Source organism: Pipistrellus hanaki (genome assembly GCF_964339955.1).
Source record: "Pipistrellus hanaki genome assembly, chromosome: 1".
Classification (NCBI taxonomy): domain Eukaryota; kingdom Metazoa; phylum Chordata; class Mammalia; order Chiroptera; family Vespertilionidae; genus Pipistrellus; species Pipistrellus hanaki.
The window spans coordinates 108,473,121-108,483,024 of NC_140503.1; the positions used below are offsets into that span (position 1 = coordinate 108,473,121).

A 9,904-nucleotide genomic window follows, 5' to 3' on the forward strand; every position below is an offset into this window, starting at 1 on the left:
AGTATTACAAATAGTGGTACATATGTCTCCTTTTTCCCCCCATTGATCTCCCATCGGCCTCCCCTACCCCCCAGTACATGCCCTCACCTGCCCCCACCCAGTGTCTTGTATCCATTGGTTATGCTTATATGCATGCATACAAGTCCTTCGGTTGATCTCTTACAGTCCTTCCCCATGCCCCCAACCTCCCCTTCATTCTCTCTCTAGTTTGGCAGTCTGTTCAATGCTTCTTTGCCTCTGTATCTATTTTTCCCCATTTCTTTACTTTAAGAAATCTTGCCTCTGCAGACTAGAAATAAACCTATAATAACAAAAAACATTTGAATCCCAATTTCAGTGTCCAACAGTTCTGAGTCCCTGCTTCAATGTCAAACATTTCCTTATGTGTACATGTCAGCAATGATATCTAAATGGTGGGCACATGGTGGCAATGCAGGTCCAACCCTCTCTGGTTTGGTCCTTGGCAACATGCAGTGACGCACAGCTGCTGACTGCTAGCATGGCAAAGCGTCATCAGCATCTTCTATCTCTGGGCTGTTTCTCCTCTTGTCTTCGTGGTTGGAGCAGACCTGTCAATTTCTCTCTGTTGCAGGAATCCACCTGGTCTTAGAGTTGTTTTCTGAAAATATACAAACATATTCTCAAGCAAAGTTAATAAAGGAATCTTTTCTATATAATTGATTTGGGATCCTTTTTATTTTTGCCCGAACGATTTTCCTTTGTCTTATTTAGACACCATGTGTGTTTTTCATGGGTGTCTTGCTGTTAGCATTATAAATGAAAATTAATTTTGTAAAGTAAAAATTTTCTAGATGTAATTTACGTATAGGTTATTTTTCCTTACATGATATTTCCCTACTATCACCCCATTTTTGATTGATCGAGGCTTTTGTAAATTTTATAATGCAGTCTTGATAACTCTAAATTTTAATTTTTTGTACAAAAATATGATTTCTTTAGGTTCATTGCATGTTCAGAAATTTTACCATGAGATGAACTAACAATAGAAATTTTAGTTACTACCTTAGGAACTGGTACCATGGATCTGTCTGTCGCCCAATCATGTGAGCTGGGACCTCCCTGGAGAAGAAACCTGAGCTCCTGAAGATATGTGATCAGTGCTGGGGCCCTGCCAGCAGGCGAGGGGATCCCAAGGAAGGTGCTTGGTGTGGAGGCCATGGGGGCATAGGCTACCAAGGAGATAGAACTGAACTTCACATCATGCTGCTTGGCCCCAGAGGATGGCTGGTTAGCCAGAGATGGGTAAGATTCCTCAGGGAAGAAACAACCTAAGACAGGCACAGTCACAGAGGGGCCATCGGTAGAGAACTTGGATGTCAACAAAGGTGGGGCACAAACCCTCATCCCCCCAACCTTGCAGGAGCCTGAACCCTCACCCCTTCAGAGGAAGGTCTCCTGCTCCCATGACTGCTTTGCTTCCCATGCCAGCTCAGATTGAAACACAGTTAACAGACAGAGACTTGGCCTACAGAAGCTGCCCTATATCTAAATCCAGCCTAGCACCAGGAATGCTCAGGGCCTGCTCAAGAATGCAAATAATATTTTCCACTAATATTTACAGGGTAAACTAAAATTGTTGGTAGAGTATTAAATTTGACATTAAAATAGATTAATTTAAATTTTGCTAATTGAAATAAGTGAATATTCAAGAAAATTCAATTGTACTGGACAAAAAGCTATTCCTAAAGTAGTAACTAAAATTTCTATTGGTAGTTCATCTCATGGTAAAATTCCTGAACATGCAATGAACTTAAAGCAATTTCTTTACAGACACAGAGAGACCAAGGAGAAAAGAACAAATGGGACTACATCAAAATAAAAATCTTCTGCACAGCAATAGAAAACATCAACAAAACAACAAGAAAGCCCACTACATGGGAAAACATATTTGCCAATGTTATCTCCAATAGGAGTTTAATCTCCAATATTTTCAGGGAACTCAAACAACTTAAAAAAAGGAAGATAAACATTCCAATAAAAAAAAAATGGGCAAAGGACCTAAATAGACACTTTTTGAAATAGGACATTCAGAAAGCCAAGAGAATTATGAAAATATGCTCAAAGTCACTAATCATTAAAGAGATAGAAATAAAAACAACATGAGATACCACCTCACACCTGTCAGAATGGCTATTATCAACCAATCAACAAATGACAAGTGCTGATGAGGATTCGAAGAAAAAGGAACCCTCATGCACTGCTGGTGGAAATGCAGACTGGTATACTCATTGTGGAAAACAGTATGGCATTTCCTCAAAAATTTAAAAATGGAACTGCAATTTAACCCAGTAATACCACTTCTAGAAATATATCCCAAGAAAACAGAAACACTAGTCAGAAAGGATATTTGCAACCCTATGTTCATAGCAGCATAATTTACAATAACTAAGATTTGTAAACAACCTAAATGTCCATCAGCAGATGAATGGATTAGAAAACTATGGTACATATACACAATGAAATACTATGCTGATATAAAAAAGAAGGAATTCTTACCATTTGCAGCATCCTGGATGGAACTGGAGAGCATCATGCTAAGTGAAATAAGCCAGACAGTGAAAGAAAAATACCACATAATCTCATTCATTTATGGATAATGAACATTATAACCTGATGAACAAAAATATAGATACAGTGGCAGAGAAGCATTGAACACACCGTCAAATTACAGCAGGAATGTTGGGGGTGAGGGATGGGAGGGAGATAAGAGATCAATTGAAGGACTTGTATGTATGTCAAACACTGGGTGGGGGTGAGGGCATGTACTGGGGGGTAAGGGTGGCTAGGGGAAGGTCAATGATGGAAAAATATAGACATATGTACTACTTTTTATAATATTTTAAACAATAAAAAAAGATTTTAAGAAAGTTCAGTTGTACCTTTGGTTTAGAATAGCCAATAAATGATTTTGCTTAACAGAGGAAGCATTATAATATGATCCCCAAACTATGTTCCAGTTTAGAAAAATAACCATAATAAAAAAGTGTTCAAATATCAATGATCAATATTAAAAAACTAGGAGCTCATTGGAGGAAGATTGCTGCAAGCAGCTGCCACTGCTGCAGGCCGCCCCACCTGCCCTGCCCACACTTTCCCTCTGGCAGCCACCTTGCTTTCTGCTTTTCCTTCCTCTTCCTTCTAAGCTGTCTTCAGTCTTCACTCCTTCCTCCCTCAGCATATGCAAATTAACCACCATCTTTGTTGGGTTAATTTACATACTTGCTCTGATTGGCTGTGGGCGTAGCAAAGGTATGGTCAATTAACATTTTTCTCTTTTATTAGTGTAGACTAGAGGCCTGGTGCATGAAATTCAGCCCAACCTGTACCCTCTCAATCCAGGAGCTCTCAGGGGATGTCCTACTGATGGCTTAGGCCCACTCCCCACGATTCTCTGCTCTCTGCAGGCCTGGAGGTTTTGCTGCAGCCATGGAGATGAAGCCTCCATGCGCTGCTCTCTGCTCTCTGCCTGCCTTGCCATGCGCCGTGCGAAGGAAGTCCAATGCCCTGCATAATGCTCTGTCTGCCAGGCCTGGGGCTTCGCTGACACTGACACACTAGGAAGTCCCCATGCCCTGTTGTTCTGATTCTATTTGTGGGGCCTGGGGGTGTTCCCGCTGCCACCTTTCTAAGGAAGCCCCCAAGCCCTGCTGTCTGGGCTCTGACTGCCATGTCTAGGGGTGGATCAAGCCTCTCTGCTTGGTCCCCCCCTTCTGAACTCTGGCACTGCTGACAGGCCCAGACACTGCAGCAGCAGGGCTGAAGTGACTGGGTGCTACCGTCTTGTAGCTATGGGGAGGCGCCATTTTGTCGCAGAGTGATGGTTAATTTGCATATTACTTTATTATTAGATAGGATTTAATTAAGTAAAATTAAATTAATTAAAATAAGATAATATTGTTAAAATAACAGTTAATTTTATGTTTCAGATACTATGCTGAGATGCTATTAATTTATTTTCTTAACAACTTTGTGAGCCGCCGCCTGGCCAGGCCAGGCCGACCCCCTGGTGCTGCAGCTAAAGCAGGGATTCTTCCTCTTCCTGGCTGCCCGCCACGGGCCAAGGCAGGCTGCGGATCCCAGGGCCATGGTCCAGTCTCACCGGACCTGGAACCTAGGAGTCCCGCCCTCACTGTGGCCTGTGGAGAGTGGACCGGGCCTGGAGGAGCCCGAGCGGGGCATGGCCTGCCCCGCCCCAGCCAGCCCTGCTGCCAGCCCTTTCCCACACACCGGCAGGTTCAGAACTGGGCATGGAAAAGACACCCTGGCCAGCGACAATGAAGACTCTGGTGCCCATAGCGGGGCACACCCAGCCTAACTCAGTGCCAAACCCTGGGAGCCCCTGCAGGTGCTACCTGAGCATGCAGGTGGAGAGCCTGAAGGAGAAGCTCATCAGCCAGGCCCAGGAAGTGAGCTGCCTCTGATCAGAGCTAGGAGGCATGGACCAGGAGAAGCAGCGGGACCTGCTGATGGTGGAGAATGAGCGATTGAGGCAGAAGATGCAGCGTGCAAAGCTGGCAGCCCCCTGGACAGTCTGGCCCAGCTGCAGCTGCGGGTGGCAGAGGACAAAAGCCTGCTCTCCGAGATGAACCTGGAGGTGTAGCAGAAGACCTACCAGCTGGCCTAGGTGGAGCTGCGGCTCAAGGACTGCCTGGCCAAGAAGGCGCAGGAGGAGGAGTGGCTCAGCCAGCGTCTGAGTGACAGCCACGAGACTATCGAGACCATTGCCAGCCTGCGAGCCCAGTCACCGCCCATCAAGTATGTCATCAAGATGGTGGAGGTGGAGTCATCCAAGACCAAGCAGGCCCTCAACGAATCCCAGACCTGGAACCAGCACCTGCAGGAGCAGGTGGCCATGCAGAGACAGGTGCTGAAGGAGATGGAGCAGCAGCTGCAGAGCTCGCACCAGCAGGCCGCACAGCTGCAGGCACAGATTGCCATGTCTGAGGCGGAGCTGCACAGGCAGATGCTGGAGGAGATGCAATCCCTGGAGGAGGACAAGAACAGGGCCATTGAGGAGGCCTTCGCCAGGGCCCAGGTGGAGACGAAGGCCATGCACAAGAACCTGGCAGGCATCCGGACCAGCCTGCTGACCTGTAGCCAGCACTGCGGACCCTCACCAACCACTACAATGGGCTCAAGCGTCAGGTGCACGGCTTCCCCCTGCTGTTGCAGAAGGCCCTCAAGGGCGTCAAGGCCGAGATCTGCCAGGCCGTCGAGGAGGTCAACAGCAACAACTGAGGAGGCTAAAAGGGGTAATTCCAATGTAACCCTCATATTTGGATGCTAGTGACCTGAATCCAAGTCAGCAAGCTCAGTGTACATTCCTGATAACCTGTAATTAAGGCCCTCTCTCCTTCCCAGATACTGGTCTTGTAGAATCGGTTACAGAGGCCATTGGACTATGGACAGACAATGCACTGCTCAGCTGGAGGGCTACTAACTCTGACGTCAGGCCAGATCATCAGATATGGCCTGGAGATTCCAACACCTGGGGGCCTCTTGCAAGGCATGCAAAAAGGATCGGAAGCATAATCCATGTTTGTGGGACAAAGATCACAGGGAGGGGGATATAAGGGAGGGCCCATGAGTATTCCTTGACTCAGATTTGGAAGGCTGTCCCTGAGTCCGCTGGCGTATGAAACAGTGTCCCTCCTACTTCCTCAGAAGCATCCTTGGTCTTCTTGGTCTTCTGCAACACAACCAGGAGCTGCTGCGCAAGTGCTGCCGGGAGCTGAATCAGCACAAGAAATGTCACAACAAGCTCCCGTGGCTGAAAGGCAACATCTGGGTGATTGCTCGTGTCTGGCCAGTCACCAAAGAGGATGGGGAAGAACCTGAGGTGACCAACGTGGTGACCTTCGACCCTGACGATGACTCCATCATCCACCTGCTGCACAAAGGGAAGCACGTATCCTTTGAGCTGGAGGAGGTCTTCTCCCAGAGGGCCTCCTAGCAGAACATTCTTCCAGGAGGTGCAGGCCCTCATCACCTCCTGCATTGACAGGTTCAATGTCTGCATCTTTGCCTACGACCAGACGGGTGCTGGCAGGACGTACACGATGGAGGGAACCCCTGAGAACTCAGGCATCAACCAGCGGGCCCTGCAGCTGCTCTTCTCCGAGGTGCAGGAGAAGGCCTCTGACTGGGAGTTCACCATCACCGTCAGCGCGGCCGAGATCTACAACAAGGCCCTCAAGGACCTGTCTGGGCAGGAGCCCCAGGATAAGCTGGAGATCCGGCTGTGCCCCAATGGCAGCGGGCAGCTGTATGTGCCAGGGCTGATGGAGCTCCGGGTGCAGAGCGTGGACATCAACAAGGTGTTTGAGTTCGGCCACACCATCCGGACCACGGAGTTCACCAACCGGAACGAGCACAGCTCCCGCACACACGCCCTGCTCATCGTGACGGTGTGCGGCGTGGACCGCAGGCCGGCCTCCGCACCACCCGGAAGCCGAACCTGGTGGACTTGGCCGGCTCGGAGCTCGTGGGCAAATGGGCTCCTTCCGTAGCTCCAAGCTCACCTAACACCTCAGGACTCGCTCAACGGGACAGCAAGACCCTCATGTGGTGCAGGTATCCCCCGCGGAGAACACCAGCAAGGCCCTCTACTCCCTCAAGTTTGCTGAGAGGGTGCGCTCTGTGGAGCTGGGCCCCGGCCCGCAGGGCAGAGCTGGGGTCCTGGTCCAGCCAAGAACATCTGAGTGGGAGCCGGCCTGCCAGACACCACCACCTCAGCTCCAGCCCATTGGGCCCAGCTCCGGGACCTCCAGCCGCCCGGGCTCCAGGCCCAGACCCCCGGAGAGCGGTCCGTCGTGGGGAGGGCAGCAGTGCTGGGAGGTGGCCCTCGCCCAGGCTGGCCCACCTTTCCCAGCCTGCAGGGCGCCCTCTGTGGCGGGTGGCTGAGGAGCCCCCGGGGGGCACAGGAACTGGGACAGGCTGGGTGGTGGGCACCCTGGGGCAGTCCTCCCAGGGCCCGCACTGGGCATGAGTATAGTGTTCGTTGTGTACATAACGTGGCCTGCCAGGCCGTCTGTGGCCGGGTTATTTATGGCTGGCAGGAGGCCAGGGAGTGGGGACTCTGCTGCTCCCCCATCTGCCTGCCACCAGGCTCTCTCCTTGCTCACTGGCCTCCTAACCATTTGCTCCTCTGAAAGCCTATTTAAGAACTTTTGGAAGTTTAGCCATATTCAATATTAAAATAAAAGACTTTCACACACACACACACAAACAATAACAAAAAAAACACATCTGTGAGCTGTGAGGTAGTTCCTATTATTATCTCCAATTAATAGAAGAACAGACCAGGATAGTGTGTATATAAGAATATATGCATACTAGTGTAGGTATGTAAGTGCATGCATGCACACAATAAAATAATCACACATATTTTAAAATTTGAGTAATTCATATAGCAGTATGTTATAAAAATTTTTCTAAATCAGAGATAAATAATTACTTTTTCAACTGCCTAGCTTTCTAATTCTATTGCCAAAAATTAAGTTTGCTATTTTTTATAACTAATGATGCTATAATAAAAATTAAACATTTATAATGACTCAGTTGTATATTTTATTATTTTATTTTTTTTATTAAATATATTTTATTGATTTTGTACAGAGAGAAAGGGAGAGAGATAGAGAGTTAGAAACATCGATGAGAGAGAGTCATCAATCAGCTGCCTCTTGCACACCCCCTACTGGGGATATGCCCGCAACCAAGGTACAGGCCCTTGACTGGAATCGAACCCGAGACCCTTCAGTCCCCAAGCTGACGCTCTATCCATTGAGCCAAACCGGTTTCAGCTATATTTTATTATTTTAAATGGAATTGCTATGTCAGAGTTGCATTTATTTAAATTTTGATGCATACTGCAAAATTGCTATTTAGAAAGATTTTAGCATTGTTCTTTCATATCAGTACTCTATGAGTCTTCATTTTACCCACTCTCTTATCAGCACGTGGTAATACCAATCTCACTAATTGTTGAATGCTGCCTGATCAAAATTGATGGACTAGACGTTATTACTTCAAACAGTATTTTTTTCAGTTACAAATTAATCAATTTTTAAATTATGTTCTTTCAAGATTTTTAATATTCATCTTGTTATCAGGTAAATGTCTGGAAAGGAGTAGAATTTCCTTGTACTCTAAAGAAGAATCTATCATCTATCTATATATTTATCTATCTTTCTGCCTAGACTTAGGGTATCCCCAAACCATCAGTTATAGTATCTTGCCCTCATTAAATTGTCCCAGATGGACTAGTGAAGGCCCTTTCTTGCTGGCTCTTCCATTATATTGATATTTTCCATCCCTTTTAAAGCATATTTTTACTTTTTGACAGAGCAAGATTTGGAGAAATAAAGGGATAAGAAAAATGCCATTTGACTGTTTTAGGCAGAATCATTAATAGATGCTAAGGTAAGGTGACCAGATTTTAACATTGGTAAAGTGGAACACCATTGACTGGAGGGGGGCGTGGGGGTGGAGGGGGTTCTTGATTAAAAATTTGGTCTATATGGAGCAACAAAAATTTTCATGGAATGCAAAAATAATATTGTAATATATATAGTTTAAATTTCAATGTAAGTACAATTTATTGAATACAAATAAATTAAATAAATAAAATTATGTACAGTTGTGTCACTTTCAAGGCCAGCACTAGACTTTTTGCTGCCACTATAAAATATAAATAATACAAGTACTGTCTGCTAAATTCAAGAAAATTTATGTATTTATGAAATAAATAAATAAATTACTTACCTAAATTATCTCAATAGCTGATTTGTAATGACATCACTTGTTTAACTAGCTTACTAGCACACAGTATGATGTGTATCCTCTGAGAGATAGTTACAAAATGTTTCGTCGTTGCCAATCCCAAAAAAATGCCATTGTTCATTAAGTCCAAATAATGGTGGTCGAATTCTAACAACTGATCAACAATGCAAACTTTGATAAGCAGTTCTTGATAATCAGTTCTCAACAATTATTTGTTATTATTAAAGTTCAACATTATAAAGTTAACAAAAATAATATAAAACTCATATCTTGGCTAAATTGCCACATGGCTGCCAAAAACCGTATATTCCCTTCCTGTCCTCCCACCATTCCCTAGCTTGTCGTGCATTCTTTCCAAAAATAGGGACTTTTTTAAAACACTTCGGGATGCGGGACAAACTGTTAAAAATTGGGACTGTCCTGATCTGGTCACCTTATCTAAGGCTAGAAAGTAAAAATGTGATGAGAAACAGGATGCATCCATAGTCTCAAAATATCTTCCACAGATACTTATAAATGCAAAGGTAAAATGAATAAATTTTAAATGAGAAACCCTATGACTCTATCTTAACCAATTAATTTAAATTAACATCACCAGTAATAGGACAGATATATATATTCATGTATCACCTAATATGATGGAAAGTGCACACACACTTGGTGATACTATTTTCCCAAAGCCATAAACTGTATCTAATCATGAGGAACATCACACAATCCAAATATAGAGACATTATATCGATCTGAATCTTGAAAAATGTCAGCATCCTGAAAGAATACAAAAACTGAGGAACCTTCTGGACTTCACCGAAAATATATGACAAATAAATGCCACATTTGATCTTGAATTAGATTTTTGGATCAGAACAAAAAAAGTTTATTTTTCTATGAAGGACCCAAAAGGGGTATTGGCAAATTTGAATACAGATCTAGATTAGGTTGTAGTTCATTTTCTGATTGATAATTTTAACTGATTATGTTTAAAAATATCATTATTTTTAGGAAATACATACTGAATCATTTAAGGATAAGGCAGCCCTGACTAGTTTGGCTTAGTGGATAGAGCTTCGGCTTGCAAACTGAAAGGTCCCAGGTTCGATTC

The 9,904-nt window shown here is 44.9% G+C and overlaps 1 pseudogene across 1 annotated transcript; it reads left to right on the forward strand.

Annotated features, from left to right (window-relative positions):
* The first annotated feature begins 4,093 nt into the window (after positions 1-4,093).
* On the forward strand, positions 4,094-6,924 carry LOC311612368 (kinesin-like protein KIFC3; annotated as a pseudogene). The gene is made up of 2 exons: positions 4,094-5,261; positions 5,726-6,924. The product of its transcript is annotated as a kinesin-like protein KIFC3 (transcript).
* The last annotated feature ends 2,980 nt before the right edge of the window (positions 6,925-9,904 follow it).